This window comes from Anser anser (assembly GCF_964211835.1).
Source record: "Anser anser genome assembly, chromosome: 5".
Classification (NCBI taxonomy): domain Eukaryota; kingdom Metazoa; phylum Chordata; class Aves; order Anseriformes; family Anatidae; genus Anser; species Anser anser.
The window spans coordinates 65,043,587-65,065,669 of record NC_139725.1 but is presented as its reverse complement, the minus strand read 5'-3'; the positions used below and the strand labels follow the sequence as shown (position 1 = coordinate 65,065,669).

Below are 22,083 nucleotides of genomic sequence, written 5' to 3'. Positions count from 1 at the left end.
TGCTGCACACTCAGCAGGACATTTGCTTACCTTCCCTCGTACACTTCTCATAATATAGCAAGTCCCTGATATGAGATGTTGGCCACAGGGCTCCAAACACTGACCTGAAGGTTATAATACAGGATTTTTAATAGCTGAAGGATGTGATAGAGGCCAAAAGGCACTGGTGGGTGGAAAAGAGTTGGCAGGCGTGTGGATGTTCTATTTATTAGTGCTGATCAGGATATAGCCTCCAGCACAGACAGTCACCAACCTGCTGGGCCCAAGGAGATGGAAATCTCACAGCATCCTGCCCTTACCCTGAAAATTCACCAACGACCGTATCAAGAAGAGGATACTGCAGTGGATGTGGCTTTGGTCTAAACCAAAATGATCTTGGGTTCCCTCTCATCTGTACACAGGGCTCCTGGAAGAACATGTCTGTATATTGCACGGTTAGTGGGGTTTGTTTCAGAGATGCATGCAAAGGCAGGAGACCCTGTGGAGAACACCTGGCCAAGTGCCACCAAAGGGTCTGCAGGTCCCTTGGCACCTGGGGAGAGGCAACAGCAGTGCTATTGATCCCCCAGACCTCAATGCCAGGAGCAACACTGAATTCCTATTAGTGAGACAGCGCAGACTTATCTGGCTGCTAACTGGATGGTGACCAACGTAACCTGTAAGCACAAAGCCTCATCAGCAGAATAAGGGTGAGTAAAATTGCTTCAAGCCAGGAGGACAAACTACAGGTACATCTGGATGTCCCTTTTCATGACTTCAGAGGAGGCTGGAACATAGCTTTTAGTCTGTATCCCCCACGGGGACTTTTTGAAAAGAGGACCCCCAAGTACGAAGTAAAACCCCGGAAGGTTTTAATGTTCTTGGGGAAAATAAAAAATAAAATAAAGAAAAATGTTTATGGATGTATGGAAGTTTGTAATGGTTCCAGCTGTAGCTTGAAATTACTGTCCTAAATTAAATCCAAGGGCACATAGGAAGGCAGATGTAAGGGCTGCATTACTGCTAAACTGTTGGTAATATGGAAGTGGTTAATGAGCAAGTACCAGGTAGGAGACCCGCACAGCAGAGGGGGGCTCCTCACTTCAGCCTCGTGTTGCAGGATTTCTGGGGCTCTCGAACATCCTCCTGCTCCAGCGGGGTGCTGCCTGCTCCCTGCTGAAGGTAGGGTCTGGAGAACTGTATTGAAATGCTTTTCCTACTGGAGGCTGTTCTAGCAAACTCTTGAAGAAATGGACCCAAATATCAATTATCCTTTACATCCTTGCATGCATAGTATTATGGTGTGTCAGTGGAACTAGGATCTGGATTTTGCAGGGGTCTGGTAGGCTAAAGAATTGCTCAAAGTCTAGTGTTTTTTATTAACTGCTTGATTTTCATTGGCAGTTTTGGATGAAAATATTTTTTGAGCTTTGCAATGAATGTTTTAAAGAAAACCGTACAACTGCTGCAGCCTGGTGCTCCTTTTAAATCATTCTTTTTCATAGGCATTATAGCGCTTTTTGATTGGTAAAACTTAATTGCTAGGCATACTCCTCAGGTTTATATCAGTTGGGTGAATTATTGTAGCAAGCTGCCATTTGTTTCCAGGGTTTATTTTTCATGATAAATGTAAATTACTGTTTAGATTGATAGCACCATCCTGGCACCTTGTTCTTCAATGTCAATCTTAGGGCAGCCCTGGGAATATTGCTGCTGGTTACTAGTGCGTCTCCCGATGTTCAGATGTTTTGAGAATGACACTAATCAGAACTGTGGCTTTCTTCCATCAGACTCTCTTTCATTTTTCAGGAGGTGATCAAGAAACATGCAGCATGATTGCTTTTGCTCTAATGATGCTATTTATTAGAATTCTTTGTCTTTCCATTTTGTGAACACATTTTTTTTATTATTTATTTTTTTCCCTTGACAGCATTCATAAAATAAAACGTGCTTCTGCAGTGGGACTTTAGACCATTTTCAAGTGGTTGGCTGGTGTCAGAAGTTGGGATTTTGGGGCAGTACCTTGGTCTGCATCTCGACTGTAGAAGCCACCTGTACCTCTGAGTGCTGATGTCTGGCTCGACTTTGCTGGCTCTGTCTTGGGGGAGGCTCAGCTGCCCATCCTGCCTTCTCCTGCTTCACACAGAAAGTCAAATATTCTCAGGAGTGCTCAGCCACCAGCTGAGAGCATGGGCAGGACTTCCACCAACCGTGGATTGATCATTTGGCGTCTGAAAAATGCATTGCGAGCCTCAGAGTGGTGCTGCCACAGACTAATTAAAGGTTCCGTAGAAGCTACAGTAGAAACCTACTGGTCAAATTAATTCACGTTTGGGTCATTAACTTGACTGACGTCACAGCTTGGTGAGACAATTTGAGATACGTGACAAAGCTTGCAATTTTTAGGATGCTGAGAAAAACGAGCTGAGAAATAATAAGCCAGTGTCTGCTAACATATCAAAGCCTACCACCAGAGGCCACGAAGAAAGATCTAAACAACGATGTGGTATTTTGCTGAAACAGTTCTCCCCTATCTCGTATTTGGAATAAAAAAATATCAGCGGGCATGATTCACAGCTCTGCACGGCCTCACCTCGATGTGCCCCAAGTGCTAAGGTAGGAGAGGGAAAGCATGCCATCCCCTCAGCTGAGCACAGGGGTGAGAATATTTTATCATGCACAAAGCACAGAGCTCCTCCAGAAAGGGCTGCATCCGGACCGTGCATGCACCCTTCGGTATGGAACTTCCTGGTATTTGACTTGGCAGCACTCAAAGAGCTGTTTGGGGACAGATTCACGTCTGTGTGTCCCTGCTCACACCGGCCAAGCTGGGCTGCAGGAGCCCGTGGGGAGAGGAGGCAACCCGCACCGGGAACAAGCACGGCCCACTCTGGGCCACAGTTATTTTTTACCAAAATACATCGCATTAATCAGCTGGTATTTAATTAATAGAAAAGATCTGTCTGATTAAATTTCAATTAAGTGCCTGTTTGAAGCGATGACATTCTGGATGCTGTTGGGCAACCTTGCTGACCACACAGATGGCAGGCAATGAAAGCATTAGCCAAATATTTTTACCATGACTGGTTGAACAAAATAAAGTACATCCATTATAATGAGCCGTGTTATAGCACAACCCTCTGTGGTACAGCAAGCAGTGAAATTACCACCATAACAGATTGCTGTTCACTCCAACATATGCTGACTCTCCAACTTATTCTGTATTTCTGTGCATAAACAAGGATATACAGATGAATTAAGTTCTTTGATATGTAATGAGTGCTGTGAATCCACAGGTTCCTGAACAACACAGAGAATCCAGTAGGTATTATATTATTCAGATACGTTTGTTGGTTTTTTTTGTTTTTTTTTTTTTCACTATCTGTCTTTCTTGATTCTTATTAAAATACCTTTGCAGAGGAAAGTTATTAAAGAGCCTGTTTAGCTAATTCATCAATAAGAAAACAGCAGCCAAAGAAAAGTCACCATCAGTGCTTAGGCACACAGACATTCATTGCAGTGACAAAGCTCGAACATAATTACTTAGCTGTGTGATGTGATGACTTTATTATATGACTCTGAATTAATCTGACTTTGAAATGACAAATTTCACAGCAGTTTATTAGGATGTGACTGCTAAATGACTGATATGACAACGACATGTGTAGTAATCATAACCTCCTAATATAGTTGTACGTTTTATCCCCCAGATGTAGCCCTGATAATGGCGCTTCAGCTGATTCCAGGAACCTAAGGAAATTTTACTGTATTGTTTTATAAAAATACATAAAAGCTCTTATTTTAACACAATAGACTCACACTACACTGTGCTGTGAAACTGCAGTAGTGGGTATTGATGTTGAAAGTATTTCCATGGGGCTTTACAGTGTAATTAACCAGTAACGTTAATAGAATAAGAGCCTGCACTAGCCGCAGCCTGGACCACTGGTGGGCACATACAGAGGAAAACCGCTGACTTTTGAAGAGGGCTGAGGGCAGTGCTGAAGAAGGTTTTCCTGCGTCGTTCCCACCATGCTACACTGAGAACCCCTGAGCTCCACCAGGCTTCTGATAGGGGCTTCGTTCAAAAATTTTCCCCGTCCTTTTGCTATAGCCAACTTTAAGATGAAGAGGAAGGGTTTTGCAACTTTAGGGATTCATGGCTTGTGAGGAAGCTAAAATGAAAACTAAAAGGCCAGTATATTGTTGCAGGGCCTGGAGGATTCAGCAGACCTCAGGCCTCTCAGTTACTCTCTTCAAGGTCTTTGTGCATGCTGAAGAACTCTTTTAAAGCAAAGCCTGAAGGTGGGATGGCAGCAGGGGCAGGTGCTGTGTCCAGCCTCTTCCAACAGCACAGAACTGCCTCTCTCTTCCTCCCCTCACCCTGAATGGCTCCAGTTCAAGGATGAAGTTAGCTGGGACACCCCTCTGGGCATCAGGGGGTGATGTCTTCAGAGGTGGGCCTTCGTGGGAGCGTGGAGACATCTGCCCTACCTTCAGCTGTGCTCTGTTCTTCACCGTAGGGAAGGGGTAAAAAAGACAGGAGCTAGGGTACTGTGTGCATGCAAAGATGTAAATTGGATCAGCCCTTGCTAAGGTAACTTTCTTTCCAGTTTCCCCATTAAAGATATCTTCTGAAAATTCAAAGGAATAATCCATGGCTCCGAAACCCCCCAGGCACCCCTCCCTGCAGGACCAGCCGCCTCCTGTCCTGCCCTCACTCCCTGTCTCCTCTTCCACCTTGGCCATTTCAAGCTCCCCATTTTGGAAGTAATGTGCTGTTGGGTTGCAGCCCACATGGAGTAGGGCATCCACTGGAGCAGCCTGCTGGGCACCAGCAGGGCTTTGCAATAACTAAGAGAAAGCTTCTGGATAGGGCAGACACAAAACCTCCTTTTATACCAGGTCTACTTCAGGGGAAGTAGCTCTATATTTAGCTGAAATTTCCGTTGCTGCGGTACCTGTAAAAGAGCGTTAGTATCCTCATTATTCAATTAGACAGATACACTGGCAATAAAATATTCATTTTTTGCAGCAGAAGCTGAATGATATTTCCTTGAATACCTGCAGACATATTCCCTAATTGTTGCCTCATATATCTTAACTGTATTATTTCTGATTTGCAGGTGTAAATAAATGTACTGCTTGGGATGATCATATTTCACACCAATTTATTTGAATGACATTAATGAGTTCTCTCTGCCAGTGAGACCTTGGAGAACTAGACTGTGTTTTGCTACCCACTATCATATATTAAAATTAAATAAATAAATAAAAACCAGCTATGGGAATGCCTGAAAGGATTTAATTTTTTGTTAGTTATTTGCATTCCTCAGTTATGAGCCTGTGGCACCATTAACAAACAAAATAATAATTTCCTTAAAATACTGGAGACTTGAAAGTGCTCTTGATAAATTTGAAGGTTACAATTGCTAACAAGCCACACTTTGCTGTTGGAAGCACTCCACAGGTATGGCAAATTTAACACTGTAATCTCGGAAGGCACAAACAATGACATTTGATGGGTTTCAAAAAAAGAAATTATGTTGAAAGGAGGAAGAGATGTTTGCTACTTTTGGTATTTTTAAAAAAATATTTATTCTTTGACTGAAGACCCAAATCACATCCACATTCATTGTAGGTTCTTGGCAGAAATGTCTCAGCAGAGTTCCTGTTACATTTGCCTCCCAGTTTACAACATTCCTGAAAACTACATCTGGAAATCACCGCCTTCTAGCCCCTGCACAGTGTTTTCCCCATGCCAGAAAAAGCCATCTCCAGAGCTACATGCATTTTCTCATCTTCTTTCTGCTGATGCTTTTGGTGTCACCTTGATCCCAGAGCCGGGACACGACTCCAAGTAAACCAATTGCTCTAAACATAAAGGCACCTCCTTTATGAGCTGCTGCATGGAAACAGAAGAACCTGACTTGGCAAAGGGTTTCTCTGTGATGACTCCAGATAAGTGATGTAGGAACTGCCTGGGGTGTTAATGGAGATGTATGATCTGGGGTTCAATTTTTATGTTGCTTCAGTGGGATTTGGGGCCATTGTCTCAGACTCAGGCGTTTTTAGGTGCCTGAATAGGCATGCTTGAGGGCCGGGTCTCAAAGGTTCCTGTTGGTGGGTCTAAGACAGGAAGGGTGAATTGACATCTGAAAGGGACTTTTTCTCTACTTTATGTAAGGGTGAAACCACAGTTGGTCACTTAGCCCAAATACCTGGCTGCAAAAACCTTGGATCCTCAGGCGAAGCGAGGCCACCCTCCGTTTCCCACCAGCTGCACTGCCCTTTCTCAAAGGGGTGCCAGGAGAAACACACTGAAGCCTGGAAGCTGCCCATATATGACAGTAATGGAAAAGCCTGTAACTACCACTGACAGGCAGACTGGGAAGAAGATGGTGGCACAGACCACATCAGGTTTATTTGCACTTAAATCCTAGAGATCTTGCTTACCCTTGTGGACACCACTGCCCAGCCTCGCGGTAGCCACCGAGACCTTTCTGTACAAACACAGAAACCTTCCCCCAGACCAGTCCTTCCTTTCTGGACCCGCAGGGCTGTTCCTGTAACGCTGTTTGTCAGCAGCATTTCCACAGGGCGCCTGCATCAGCATTCCTGTGCCACCAGCCTGCCCGCTGAAGCATAGTATATTCTGCACTTTATATTCAAGGCAGCTGAGTGCTTCTCCTTCCTTTGAGTGGCATACTGCCACCCATACATTACAGGGAGAGCAAAACTCGGAGGAATCATTGAAGCTAACCATACATTACATGCATGATGGGCTTACCAGATGTCATTCCTTACATTGTTATGGTTTCATAAACTACACTGACATTGTCATTATGCTCAAAAATTTGATCCCACTCTGCTATTCTTAAAATGGATGATTCTGAAGGTTGTTGCATTAACAAATAGGAGTATGCAGGAAGGTAGATTTGCAACAGGAGTTTGTGAATGACTGGGTTATAACATTTGCTGGAAAATGGCATGACAATTGATTCATTGCTGGAGACAGTAACAAAAAAGGCAATGCAAATTCAAAGGTTAAAGGATCCATAAAGCTTTAAGAAGAGATTTATTACAGTAGGTGGACATATTTTGCTCAGAAACTGGAATTGCAGCTGTCTTCCCTGTATTTATGAGACATTTAATTAATCAGTCATAATAAGTACGTTAAAAACTAAATATCTCCTATTAAGATCTACATTTGTCTCAGTGCTTTCTCTGTTACTGCTTGTTTGTGATAGCAGAAAAATTTGCTTCAGATACTTGAAGAGGGATCAGCCCTCTTCAGCAGGGCTTGCAATCCAGAGCACCCAGAACTTGGGAAAAGGGAAAAACAAACAACAAAAAGGGAGATGCTTAACATATACAGGGAAACACTGTGCTTGCTTCTATGTCATGTGGGAGGGGGAGCTCTGGATGTGGCTGACTGGGGGGAAGCAGATGATCCAGGGAGCCCACAGGCAGCGGCATCATGGATCTGCCCTTCACCAAAAATGGGGAATTTGAAGCAGGGAGGTGCAGAGACACTTTGCTGAGCAGTGCTGACAGGCACCGCAGAGAACTGCAGTGGGGAGCTCAGTCTTGCTCCAGTTTCCAGTCGTACATCGCAGAAATGTCTGTCACCTCCCTGACCTCCGTGAAAACTGGAGCTACTGAGCATCTCTAAAATAAGGCTGGGATGCCTGCAGGCAACAGGCAAATGCAGAAGTAGGGCCAGTTTCTTGACAAGCTTGTCTTTAGAAAATGCATTGATTTCTGCAGGCCCTTCCCCATTTATACAGTCAGGGAATTTGGCCCTGTGCCTTTCTAGGAGGACAAGGACTGGGTATGTGGAGTTCTTTTCTTCTCTGCTGGCTTCCTCCCTCTCGTCTCACAACGAATACACAGAGGACTGCAACAAGGAGCACAGAAACAAGAGAGGACCCCAACAGCATACATTATTAACAATGTCTGCACTCTTTAGTGTCCTTGCTGCTAAAATTAACACAGCCCGCATGGCACCCTGCCAAACCGAGCAAAGTATGCGTCATAAACAATACAGGTGGGTGCGATGTCAAACCATTTGTCTGCGCCTGTAAATGTCCCATCACGTCCTTCTCAGCTTAATAATGCCCTGGCTAACTAAACTGAGTGATAGTTTTCACAGGCTAATAACGACTCATTTGTCACGAAGCCTGACTTTCATTTGCAATAGCATCATAAATTTTCTGCGCTATATGGCATGCCTGAAAAGCAAATGCTTTTTTTTTTTTTCCTCCTCTTGTAGCCATAGTATTATGTAAATTTTTTTCTGTAGGTGTCCAAAAAAGGATCTGGAAAAATCCCACCTTAAGAGGAGTGCAGAAACGTGCCCCATTGTCTAATCATGAAGCACGGAATAAGCCCAGTAAGCTCTCTATTTCTGGAAATAAAGATCTGAGTCTGTTAGTTAGTATAGCAGAAGGCTGAAGTACCAAAATAGGTACCCAAAAAAAGGTCAGAAATGGCAGAGGACTCAGATCCTTTCCCAAAAGTCCCAGTTTAAATCTAAAGGAAAACTGGGTTCCCAGGCAAGCTTATGCAGAAAACAGAAAATGCTATCAGGAAATAATGTGGAGTAGCAATTTTCTTGTAACTCTCAGATGCCTAACCCATGTTAAGAGCTTTCCCTGGTTCATGGGTGTGTGTGGGTGCTGATGCATTTGCATGAAAAGAAAAGGTGTTAAACTTAGTCTGCCAACCTGGTCTGTCATGTAATTCCCAGCTACTGAGCTCTGTCAGTTCTCATCATCAGGGATGAAAGGTGGAGAATGATGTTGAAGACCAGACCTGGATGAGCAGGGAGGAGTTGCTCCCTGGAGCATCTTCAAAGAGGCAGGGAGTCATTTCCAGCCCTGTGCAAAACCACCTGCTCCTGAAGCTCTCTGGACCTGAGTTACTGCACTCATTTCAGGCTCAGCAAACCATGCTTAATCCACCTACATCCTCCAGCTCTGGGTGGTTTAGAGCTCCCCAGACAGGCAAAGAACATCAGAGGAAAAATGGATATCCTGATTGATGGAGTTAAAGGATTCTGCCCAGTTTCAGAGGCAAACAAATGGTCCTCGGTCTTTGCTGCCAGGGCATTGTCAAATGGAGGACCGGAACTGCCAGGCAATAAAAATCAGAATTATCACTGAATTAGTGGGACTAACACAGATTTCTAACAATCAGGAGTCTGGGGAGGTCCCTCCTGACTGGAAACTAGCCAATGCTATACCCGTTTACAAAAATGGCATGAGAGAAGACCCAGAAAACTACAGACCTGCCAGCCTAACCTCAGTCCCTGGAAAAATTATGGAGAAGACTGTCCAGGGGGATATAGAAAGGCACTTAAAGAACAACGCTGTTATCAGGCATAGTCATCATGGGTTCATCAAGGGAAAGTCCCGCCTTAGTAATTTAATCTTGTTCTATGATAAGGTCACCTGCTTGGTGGAGGACGGGAAGGCAGTGGACATAACCTTTCTGGATTTCAGTAAGGCATTTGATACCATCCCTCACAGCATCCTTCTGGACAAATTGTCCACCTGTGAGATAAATGGGTCACACTCTGCTGGGTGATGAACTGGCTCAATGGCAGAGCTCAAAGGGCTGTAGTAAATGGGGCAATACCTGGCTGCGAGATGGTCACCAGCTCTGTCCCCCAGGGCCCAATTCTGGGCCAGTTGTGTTTAACGATGTTATCCATGGTCTGGGCACAGGAGTGGAGTAAATCTATCAATCTCTGCAGTCTACATGTAATACGAAGAATAACAAATCACATACAACTGCATTGCATTTATAGGTACATGAGCTCTGAATTATCTTAAGAAAGCAGAATATTCCACAAGTGTACTCAGGCATTTATTTATGTTATAGCAGAGCATCACGGAATTTAAAGAAGGTGAAAATTATGCGTGATGGCACTCCTTTAAACAGCAACACACCTTGACTGTTTCCAAAATAAGCCTTATGGTAGCAAAGGACTTAGCAATTTTTAAGCAACAGAAGCTAAGCAGGTGAAAATTGGTAAAGCTGCCCTGAAATCTGGGATGGCTCTGAGTCCATTCTAGCAGAGGACCTGAACTATATTTTGTCAAAGACTGAAGAACACTCATTTGCTTTTATTGTGCTGTACATTCCACTCTACAAAATCGTCCCCCAATAAATAAATAAATAAATAAGATTCAAGTAATTCTTAGACCCCAAGTCTTACTCACTCAAGGCTCTCTGGACAGCAACTCTTCGTCTCTTTTAAGGAGATGGATAAGAGGCTCAGTCAGGCTCTTTGCACTGCAGCTTACATTAGAAAGCACGAGGGACTTTTACATTTCATTTGTTGTATCTCACTTGCAAAGATCTATCAGTCCTCAGGGAAGCAGGAAAGACTAAAACATGCAGTGTAAAAAATACGTGATACAGGACTCTCGCTTTGTTGCAAGGAATAAAGGAGAAAGGGAACGGCTGGGATCTAAAACTGTGTTCTGCTAGGGAACAAGGAAAGCAGGATGTTCAATTGTTTAGGCCCAGTTAAACTTTCAGTAAGAATAATAACTGGATAATAGCTTCTCTGGAGTTAGTGGCAAAAAGGCTGTGTTATCCACAGGAAGGTGTTGTAAACTTTTTCTGTGACCTTACAGAAGGAATGACATTTGCTGGTGTCACAACATTATGGCAAGATACTAGACAAATTATCTGTAAAACTCAATATCATTAATTACTGCTCAGGGTGAATGTCTGTGACACCTGGTAAAGGTATGTACCCTGTTTCTGGATGACTGTCACCTTGCAGAGGATTTCAGCCTCCATATAACTGTGGACTCACAGGACTACATACATGTCCTGAGTTTCTCAAGTGATTTCAGCAAAATTACACTAAATTTGACATTGGCCCATCTTGTCTTCTAAATATTCTTCTGTGAGAGATTAACAAGACCCTGTCTTTATCCTCCTATCATGAGATGGCTCCAGTCTCATCTTGTCCAGTGATTGCTGGAAATAATTTTCTGGTAGTTGCCCTCTTTGCTCTTGATCTCTTTGTCTGGTCATCACATTAGTAATTTTGTTCTTCTGTAACATGAATGTCCAGTTCTTTTTCATTCTTATGCAGCTGATACCGAACTTAATTTCTTATTCTATGCCATATTGCCCTCCAGAGCTGTCTATGAACTTCCATGGCCTTCCACCATTAGTAATTGAATCTCTAAATTTCATAATAATCTTCTCCTTTGTACTGTAGAAGTGAGATGACCCTCACTTTGTGCTGGAGTGCCTTCCATACATGATTTGCACTTGTTCTGAACAAGAGGCTTTGTCTCTCGCAGCAAAAGCTAAATGTATGCAATCTGGGATGCATTTAATCATTGTGGAAGAGAGATTTTTCAGGTCAGCTGGTGTAGCCTTTGCAATGTTGCTCTGATTTAAAATTGCCTGAATTGGATTTCCAAGGAAGTTTTGAACTTAACTCAGTTTATTACTTGGAGACTAAGTGTGTCCAGAAATCTGGTATTTATGGGCATCAGATGACAGTGATTTCTTGGCTTAAAAGCTTAGTAGACTACAAGAAAAAACACAAAAAAGGCAACACTTCAGTTCTTGAGAAAAAAACATTACTACACAGTGTGGTGAAATAATTATCTGCCCTGTACACTTTGAATGAAATGAACCCTGTGAAGGCAGTTATTGAACCATGAGTGTAAAGAGAAAAGAAAAAGACAGCAATCACCTTGCATTCAGTGGGGTGGGAAAATCTACCAACAGCCAGCATATGTGGTTGTGATTTCCTATGTTCATAGTCTTCACATCTCATAAATAGGGTACTAATACTGGGGTGTGTTGTCTCAAGTGAGACGTGTCAGGTCTCAGATATTTGTTGACGGTTGCGTTTTTATTTTGTCCCCTGGATAGAGCTTACCTGTAGCATTTACCAGTCCATGATAGCCAATATTTATTTTATCACTATGTGAAAAACTTGGGATCAACTTTGCCTTATAGCAAAAAACCACATAATTATTTATTTTTACAGTCACCTCTGCCAACATTGACTCACAAATTAGCGTTCAGTTAATTCATCTACAGCAGAGGATAGGGAAGGAATATGTAACAGCTCTCAGATTTTACAGACAAGAATATATAATATTCTAAGGATGTCTTACTGCGACACAAAAGGTAATATATATGTGAATGCATTTGAGGGATATTTGTGCCACAAGCACTACAGAAATTTTGCTTTTAGTCTAAGATTTTGAAGGATCTTGGAGAAATGTTTCTATTCACTCATAAATACAGTTTTACTTAAGGAACACTTGAACCTTTCACAGAGTGATAGGCTAATCTCTTGCTGCTTGCCAGGTATTTTTAATAAAGCCTGGACAAAGCTACAGCTGAATTTTGTTATTGAAGAAGGCTGGGCAAAACAATTTAACACAAGTTATTTAGTAAATCAAACCCTGGGAAACAGTGGAAAGGATTGAAAAGCTGAGTGAAGGTTGATTTCCACATCAGAGTGCTAAGCAATGAACAATGATAAGGCAGAGTTTAATTTAGTAATGAACAGAAGTTATCAATAACCTACTGGTTTTACACCAGTGATAACAATATAATTAGATTTGAAATCAAAAGATAGAGATGAAAAAACTCAATTAGTAAGATAAAAAATGTAAATGGTGGAAAGTGCAGTTTACCGGATTAAAGGAAGTATGAAAGGTTAATTGGGAGCAAGAACTAAAGGAAAACTATTAGCAAGAATCTGGAACTGTTCAAAACAGTGCTGGGAAAATTACATGATAAAGCTGGGAACCGCACACCTAGGAAAGATAAGGAAATTACATACGGGCATCCCCTCTCTGCACAGACTAAGGAGGAAAGATATTATATAGCAAAAATTCTACCTGTGGAGAAGGGAGGGTGGCAAAGCGCCCAGCCAGCTAGGAGACCTGCCCTGGGCACTGCCAGCACTGCATCCTCCCTATTCCCCACTGCAAATCCTGCAGAGCTTTCATCCCTGAGCCCAAGCTGCAAAATAGCTTTGCTGGGGTGGGGGCACGTCCTGCACCTGCTCCTCGCTGGTAGTTCACTGCGGGTACACAGTCTGACAACAGCCAGGTGAGGACGGACAGACCTGCAGCACCCTGTGCCCAAGCTGGGTGGCCACTGCTGCTGGCTGGGGGCTGCGGCACAAGCACGTGAAGCCACTCCATTTTTTCCTTGTCTCTCCTTACTTTATTTCTCTTTCCCTTTTTGTTAAAATAGGGATGATTGAAGGAGGAAGGCAGCTGGAAGGAATGGAATTGGATGGATTTGGATCCATCTTTCTGAATAAAATAATAAAATAAAATAAAATAAAATAAAATAAAATAAAATAAAATAAAATAAAATAAAATAAAAAAATAAAATAAAAAATAAAATAAAATCATCTCCTCCCCCAAAACTGCCCAAACAATCAGTCTTTTCTGAATTGAAATCTTTCACAAGAATACTAAAAAACAATATTATGATTTTCCATCCTGTGGAAAGCTCATTTCACTAAATGTAGGAAAAGTCAAGACACAGCTGAAGTTTCTAGTGCTCTGCTGATGGGAATGGTAAACTATTAAACCAGTCAAATCAGATTTGTCTGGGAGAGAACTCAGTCTTACTGTGGTTTCCTTCCAGAACAGAAATGATCTCTCCAGTGTAACTGGAAGGGGACATAATGCATGCAGAGATTACAATAAAATGAATTTTTGACCTGGCCATGAAGCTCCAAATGTAGTTACGGTTTGAATTTGTGGACCTTAGCCTTAGCATATACTGCAAAAGTACAAACTTCTTGTTTCATAAGGCTTGGCTAAGCAAAAAATTACTTATAAATATAAGGTGCAGTTTCACTTCAGTCATGAAAAGAAATAAAAAAGTAAATGTTCCCTGCAACTCACACATTCTGAAAATTACTTTTTCAGGTATTTCTCGTGTTGAGTTTTCTAAGCCTAAAAACCTCAGACTCCTGGAACTACAATCAAAGCTCACATAAAGCCTGAGAGGCAGGCCCACACAAACCTCATGAAATTCAACAAGCGTGAGGTCCTGCACCTAGGCCGGGGCTCTCCCTGGCACAAATACAGGCCAGGCACTGAGCAGATAGGGGGCAGCCCTGTGGGGAGAGGCCTGGGGGTGGTGGTTGATGAGAAGCTTGATGGGAGCTGGCAATGTGTGCTTGCAGCCCAGAAAGCCAACCATACCCTGGGCTGCACCAAAAGCAGCGTGGCAGCAGGGTGAGGGAGAGGATTGTGCCCCTCTGCTCTGCTCTCGTGAGGCCCCACCTGGAGCCCTGTGTTCAGCTCTGGGGCCCCCAGCACAAGAAGGACAGGGACATATTAGAATGAGTCCTGAGGAAGGTCACAAGAAGGACAGGGACATATAAGAATGAGTCCTGAGGAAGGTCACAAAGATGATCAAGGGGCTGGAACACCTCTCCTGTGGAGACAGGCTGAGGGAGCTGGGGGTGTTCGGCCTGGAGGAGAAAAGGCCCTGGGGAGACCTTACAGCAGCAGCCTGCAATAGGACAAGGGGGAATGGCTTTAAATGAAAAGAGGGTAATTTTGATTAGATATGAGGAGGAAATTCTTCCCTCTGCGGGCGGTGAGGCCCTGGCGCAGGCTGCCCCGAGGAGCTGTGGCTGCCCCATCCCTGGGGGTGCCCAAGGCCAGGCTGGATGGGGCTGGGGGCAGGGGGCTGGGGGCCCTGCACATGGCAGGGGCTGGAATTAGATGGGCTGTGAGGTCCCTGCCAACCCAAACCATCCTGTGGATCTATGAAAGTAGCACTTCGTTTCTGATGACAGGAATTTATAATAGATGCCTCAAAGGAAAGCTGGAGTGTGAAGTAAACAGATGAGGAATAATCTGCTCTGCAAATGAGGTTTTACCTTTATAGCTAGGGATTGCTTTGAGTGGTAGAACGTGAATTTTCATCTCTTCCACAGCATTTTTGTTATGACTAATTGCAGCCACTCTGGATATTCCTAATATTCATCTTAGCCACTAATTCTAGGTCTTGCCATCTTCTTAATTTCATTGACTCACTTAAGCGGTGAGTTCCATGGGGAAATCATTTGTTTTGCATATAAAAACATTTTTTCTTTTTAAATTCTTTGACTGTTTTCACGCTGCAGTGTCGAGATGGGGAAGTAAGAATTTCCCAAGCTACCATCTCCAGGCCGTTTGTTATCTGCTAAATACTGATGTTCCCATGACATTTGTTTCTTTTTCTGGGTAATCTGTCCTCATCTTTTTAGCCCCTTGCTCACCAAATCTGTTATTTTTTTCAAGCCAGAATCTTATTTTACCTTCTTTCCTTGAATCCCTGCTAGTTTTGCATTTTCCTTCTGCAATGAGGCGTGCCAGGCATATTCCAAATGAGTCTCACTGGTGCCTTGCTCAAAAGCCTTTAGTTTTTGTCTGGTTCACACTTTTGACCATTACATATTTCAGCATATCTGCTTTATGGACCACAGACAAGCATCAAGCAAAGTTTTTGATTATACTTCAGTGCAGGTTACTCTATTTTTTTTTTCAGTTTCCCCAGTAATATACAGCTAGATGCCAATTTTTAAGAACTTTCCAAATGAATGGAATATGATTTCCCTGATTGCTATATAACCTGTGTTGAATGAAGAAATTGTAGTCATTCTCCAGAAGAATTGCCTATATTGTAACAGCACATTTTATAGGTGTTCAGCATGCCCTTTCATCATATAGAAGTTACAGGGATTGTGGAGAAGTGGAGACTAGCGTTTGGGCATAAATGAACCATGTTCAAACATAACAGCTACATTAAATATTCTCAATACCTTTTCCTTTCAAGTTATGAAGCCCTTTGAAAAGTCCTTCTGACTTTTATCACCTCCTGACGCTGTAGTAAAATGCTGTGAAGAGCAACTTTCTTTAGGCTTTTCCTTTGCATCAATAAACTTTATTTTGAAAAGTTTTGTCTCAGAATATTTCAGGCAAGACTATATCAGACATTAACGCTTATTTTCTTGCACTGGTGTTCAGATTCCTCTTTGTTGAACTTAAGAGGCCACAATGGGAACAGGAAATGGAGAGCACTATTATTTTATTTTTTTTTTAAACAAATTATCGAGAGCATCTATGTCTCCAGAGCTACAGCAATTCTCAGCATGCCCTCAGAGGTTCTCACGTGGAACATGAGAAAGCAAATTGTGCTAGAAGCAGGCTAAAGCACATAATAAAAACATAAAAGACTGTTTCTAAGAAGAAATGGGAGGGCAGGAATAGCAATGTTTTGGAGCATTTGTATTTACTTGCAGGGATACAGACATTTTAAAAGCGTCATTGTTCATCTATCTGCTCACTTAATGAGGGAGACGCGAACAGGAGAGACAAGTAAAACCACCAGTCAGCCTGATCTTCCTCTCGACCCACTGGTCGCCAACCCATATCCTCTGTGAGCACAGTTTCACACGTCCTTCAGCAAGGAGCACCCACCCTCAGTGGCACAGCTTTGGTACCCCAGGTGTGGCCCCTCCGGGAAGAGGTGATGACTTCTGTTCCTGGCAGACAGCTACCACGGGTGCCTCAGCTGGAATCATTGCTGCTTTGGATTACTCTGAGGCAAATAAAATTTGGGCTTCGTTAGTAAAACCCCATCTTAATTCTTCTGCAGACATCATAAATATGTTTAAAGAAGAGAAAATACAACTGTCGTCATTATACTTGAATAAACTAAGCTTAAATAGATGCAAAATCCAGTGTGTTATGCAACAGGCATTTCTTTCATTATTTAGTTGGACCTGTTGGCTATTTACATTTAATTTGTCCTTTTTACGGTAGAGAGTAATTAACCCAAGCATTCTTGCCAACCAAATAGTGAGGACTTTGTACTGGAGCAGAGCAAATTAAACTTTGATGCGACAACGATGACTGCCAGCTACTTAAAGGTGAATCATAAAGGCTTTAAAAATCCTGCTCACAAGATTCTCAAATGTGAACAGAAGCCTTTGGCTTTAAATGGTAATTAGCACTGTAGTTAAACAGAATTTGAAATTAAAATGAGGACCGACACATTTTCCTGGAAGTTGATCTTCACTGCTCTGGCCAAGACAACTATTTCATAATAAACCTGCTGGAGTTTGAAATAACGTTTCATTTCCAACCCAGGGCTTTCTGCGCCTGGGGATTAAAACCTGGTGGCATTTGTCTTTGGTCTTTTAGGACAGCTGCTCACTTCATCTGAGTGATTCCCTGCAAAACCAGATCCAGTCTGCTGGAATTTCAAGATCAATCTAAGAGCCATCCTGTCTCCTCTGCACTGCCAAGCACCCTATGGGCCACTGCTACACCTAACAAAATTCACCCCTTCAGAGCAAAGCACACTTGCACAGAAATGGCACTTTGCTGGAAAGATTGGTGGCCTCATGTCTGTGCTGCAGACCTTTCAGAGGCCCTCCAATATGAGGTCACCATTATGCGTGCACTGTAGCTCCTGGTGCAACAAATGACGCCATTGGTATTCACGGAATTGCCACAAAAAAAGAGTTTTCCATGCGGATAGTGTTCCCATTTTGATTCTTTGGAGATCATCACTGTAACTAGGCCCAGATGCTGCTTGTAAGCAGGCTGTTTGTCCATCCCCACGCAGGGCTCACAGTGCTTGCAGATTTCTGGGTGGAAACCTCATCTCCTGCTCTCGCAGCCTGCCTGGGTTAGCCAAGCAGGTAATGTGAGTAGACGTTATTACTAACAAGGTTATGCATAAAGTGACAGTTTGCACACTCTGCGAGTCTTCTATGAATACTGCTGCCTTCGCTATACAACAAATATATACTTCACAGCTTAATGAGTGATGGCTGAGCGTGGTGGAGCAGACAGCACCATCAGCTGGGAGACGGCTAGCTTCATCTCCAGTTTGTGCTGTAATTTCCTCTGGGCTTTGCACTATTTAATATCATCTGGGATGATAATAGCATCTGAGAATATTCTTAGTATTCCTCTTGTTACTCTGCTAGTAGGGGGCTACGTTGCTTTTTCACTGCTTCCCATCCAAAACTGCATGCTGAAGGCAGTTTAGTATTAATACAGTGCTTGAAACTTTCCCTAGGATTGTGCCAGGATCTGTTCAAGTAGTTGTTCTTTCTTCCAATGCATTTATCACCTGAAGACCGAGCACCGCAAGTACTTCTGCATGCACTGAGATGCGTTTTGAGACTTAGAGACCAAACAGTAGAACTCCAGTCCAAAGCGAGAAAGCAATGATGCCCCATGGTGGAGTTTGAAGTCCAGAGGGAACTCAATAACCAAAGCACCTGTCAAAGCAGCTTTGAGTCAAGAAAGAGAGCTACAACTGGGGTCTTGGATTAAAAACAAATCCACTTTACAAAGTGGACAAAGGTTTAAGGGGCAGATGAAAAAGCCAAAGAATATTATGTTGCCGACATTTTCCTGTGCTGAAGCTTTCCGGACTGGGCAGGTGAGCTCAGGCTGCACCACAAGCCTTTGAACTCTATTGGCGAGGGCTGAAGCAACTCTTGATTTGAAGTCAGAAACAAGAAAGTTTCAGAGTTTCAGAACCCAAGGGCCAAAAAGGGTAGCAATAAGGAAAAGTTCTGTGAGCCCCTTCAAAAGACAGCAATTTGCCAGTGCCAGCCAGGCAGATTCAGTCACTGGAATGAGCCCAGAAGTTTCTGAAACCTGCAGAAAACTGCAGGTGGTCCCCTTGTGCATCGCATCTGCATTTTGACCTGCTTCTCAACCCCATCCCAACCCAGGTCCTGCAGTGCCAAGCAACAGCTCCAAGACTCAGACAGGTTGAAGGGATCTTTGCTGCATCAAGGCAGCTTGTGCATCTACCCCAGCTGCTTCACGTGAACCCATTGGCATTTTTTTCAGTGTACTTTGTAAAGGAGACTTTTTACAGAAGTTAATCCTTGGACTTTTTCCTCCAGCTCTCCCAAAACAGAATGAATCTGACAGGTGAAATATACTCAGTCATATACTATAATTTTCAGTGATTTACAACATGCGCTCTGAACTGGCTGGGCGCCAAAAACATTTGAAGATTAAGGAATAGGAAAGAATTAGCAGCATTATGGGGCATAACAACTTACTCCAGCCTTGAAGCTGAGGTTTGACACAATTCACTAGAGTTGTTTTTTTCTTCTCCTTTGCAGTTCTTGGCAGTCAGCAGTGTTCCTTCATTGTTTAAATTACCAGAAACAGCACTAGCTGGAAGCACCAGTAACCCCAACTTCAACATTTAGGTTTGCCTGGATTTTTTTGGTGTTTACTTCACTCAGGACTCACCCCCAGATGAAAGACCTGTCCCCCACAGCCCATGGTTCAGGTGCAGTGCTTTGTGCAGCTCCGCATGGGGTTTGCTGCACTACATCAGCACAGGAGCTGCCTGCATTGCTCCCATGGGCGCTGCAGTACCCAGGCGAAGATGCAGGCCCAGGACTGTCTTTTCATAGCACATTTTCCCAAAACCTTTCAGAAACTGAGGTCCTTTTCTCTGCGGCTCTGGCTGTGGAACAAAACTTTGTTTCCTCGTTACTCACTAAGTGATCACATGCTCACACCAGAGGACTGCTGAGGAAAGAAGCAGACTTTTGTTCCCAGGTAATGATTTTTTCCCCTTTGATTGAGATAGCAGAGCTTATTGGTAGGTGGTACGGAGACTGTTGGAGTCTAAGCACCAAGCCTGCTCCAAGCTGGTAAGAGCTTTTCTTTTGGAGAGCTGCTCCCAAAAGGCATAATCTTTGGGATCTGCTTTGCAGATACACGTGCTGTAAAAGGGAAAGTCTTGCTAACGCAGGAGAAAATATCACAGCACCAAGTTGCCTTCACATTCTTCACTCATTACAGTATTAATTGCATAAATGTAATTGCAATGACCCAGGTTAAAGCTTCTTCCACCACTTCACCAAAGAAGATGCTTCATTATACCCATGCCTGGGGGCTCTTGCCTAGATTTTGTCTGTCTGCCAATGTGTGCCAGCAACTTCTTACCAAGGGAGAGTGCCTTTCAGCATTAAACATCCAACAGTGTTTTCCACTTAAAGTTCTCATTCAGTAGAAACTAGATTGCAACCAAGAAGTTGTTTCTCAGAGATTATTATCCACCACCCATGAGTACTTCAGTTGACTGCTTAGATAATGTTCAGTGCAGCTAGAGACCCAGCCATTAAAAATAGAGCTCTCTCCTTTTATCGGCTCCCCGATCTAACATCTTCTTCCACAGTGCTCTGCCTTATGTCTGCTCTAAGGTCAGTATTTAGTGTTCATCAATGTAGTCTAGTGATATCCTCAATTATCTTTTATTTTCACATTAATGATCTTTGGAACAGGCTCTTGAGAGATAAGATACCAATTTAAATATATTATTTTTGTCTGTGGCTTCCAGAAAAAAAAGCTTCTCTGCTGTTTTATTGTCTTGCCTTGCTCTCCATCTGACCCTCCACAAACAAGCACACACATTTTACTCATTTTATGGATTATTTTTTTTCCCAACCTCAGGAGCTCATGACAACTGTAATTTTTGTTTTTAAATACAGACTTCCTTACAGGTGAAGATAATTTAAAATGTCTGTCTGAGGTCTGGGATGAAATTACTTGCAAACAAACAAGTGAGAATTGAATTTATCTCAGGATATCTGAGAACTGTGATTATCTTCCATACGCATCTTTTGTCCTATCTCCAGAGATGCTTTTGCTTGTAAAAAAATATTTACCAGTTGGTCCCCTTTTTGTTCTTGTCTTTTACTCTACGTATAATTATTTAACTAACAAATTAGTTTAGATATACATCAAAGCTCTTGCCCATGTTTTCAGTAGTTAAATCATCCTGCTGAAAATGAACTGGGATATTGTTTTATAAATTTGATCTTTTCACTTCAACAATTTGACTCACTAATACAAAAACAAGTTTATTACAACTTCTTTGGTTATGAACTGAACAGTATTTTCCCATTTTGGCAGTAAGTATTAGTTCGTCTAATTGTTTTTCATTGCTTTATTTGAAAATAGAGCAGGAACATAAAATAGGAAATAAAAATGTTTTATTAACTATCCATTCTAATAGGAACAGCATTTACTATTCATAGCAATATTCATAAAATTACTTATCTTAATTCCTCAATCATCCCCTGTGCAAATGCTTGGAAAATGAATGAGCTAATTAAAGTAGATGTTAGTGGAACAAGGACATTGGGGCTCACTTTGAACAAGGAAAAACTTCATGCAGCTCATTAAAGCTCTGAGTTTTAAACATGGCTGGGGGAGATACCTGTTTCCTTAGAGCATCTGCAGTACCTATTCCACCGGTATGTTCACCACCCAGGTAATGTGGGCATCAGGAGCACATCAGGAACACCTACAGCAGCAAAACAGCTCTGCTGAGTGACAGACAGCCTCCCCAGGCATCCCCTGGGCTGCCTGCCTTGAAGAGAGTTTGGATCCCAAAGACAATTACAGATCATTCTGCGACCAGCCACACAGCCCAAACCAAAAGATAGCATGAGCAGCACTGGGAAAACTCAAGTAACAAGAGAAGGGGATCTAAAACATAAAAGGACAGCAGCCTCTCAAGGCTTGCTCTGTAAGTTCCTGGAATTAATCAGAGCCAAGGGAGAAGCATGACAGTTGCTGGTTTGGCACAAACTGTGCCCGGTTTTGTTCCGCCTATTAGGGACATAGATGGGAGGAGAGTGAGAGCCCAGCCACCTCCCTGCCTGCACCAAAGGCAGCTGGATAGCCCCTGCAGACCCACCTCTGGGCTGGCACAGGCTGCAAGGGCAGCTGAGGTCTCCTGGGAGAGACCCCCAAAGAAGCAGAAAGCCAATTATTTCATCAGAAATCTCCACAGATAATACCTCGCCAGCAGCCCTTGCGTCTTCAAACTGAATTTAGAGGGAGCTAAGATAAACTTCCAAAGATTGCTAAAAGATCTGTGGCTCAGCTGTTCTGCTTACCAGGAATATATGTTCCTGTTGAGAAGAAAAAACACCCATCTCTACCAGCCTGTAGAAGAGACAGCCTCTGCCATATAGCAGGCTTTATAGCTGCCTGAGCCCCACCTTCTGTGAGTTACAGCCAACAG

At 42.9% G+C, this 22,083-nt stretch overlaps 1 long non-coding RNA gene across 1 annotated transcript; it reads right to left on the bottom strand.

Annotated features, from left to right (window-relative positions):
* Positions 1 to 14,698: 14,698 nt before the first annotated feature.
* Positions 14,699 to 22,077, bottom strand: LOC310900160. The gene is made up of 3 exons (XR_014584878.1): positions 21,956 to 22,077; positions 21,271 to 21,357; positions 14,699 to 16,596 (listed from the first exon to the last, which is right to left on the bottom strand). It is a non-coding gene; the product is annotated as an uncharacterized lncRNA (long non-coding RNA).
* Between the last annotated feature and the right edge of the window lie 6 nt (positions 22,078 to 22,083).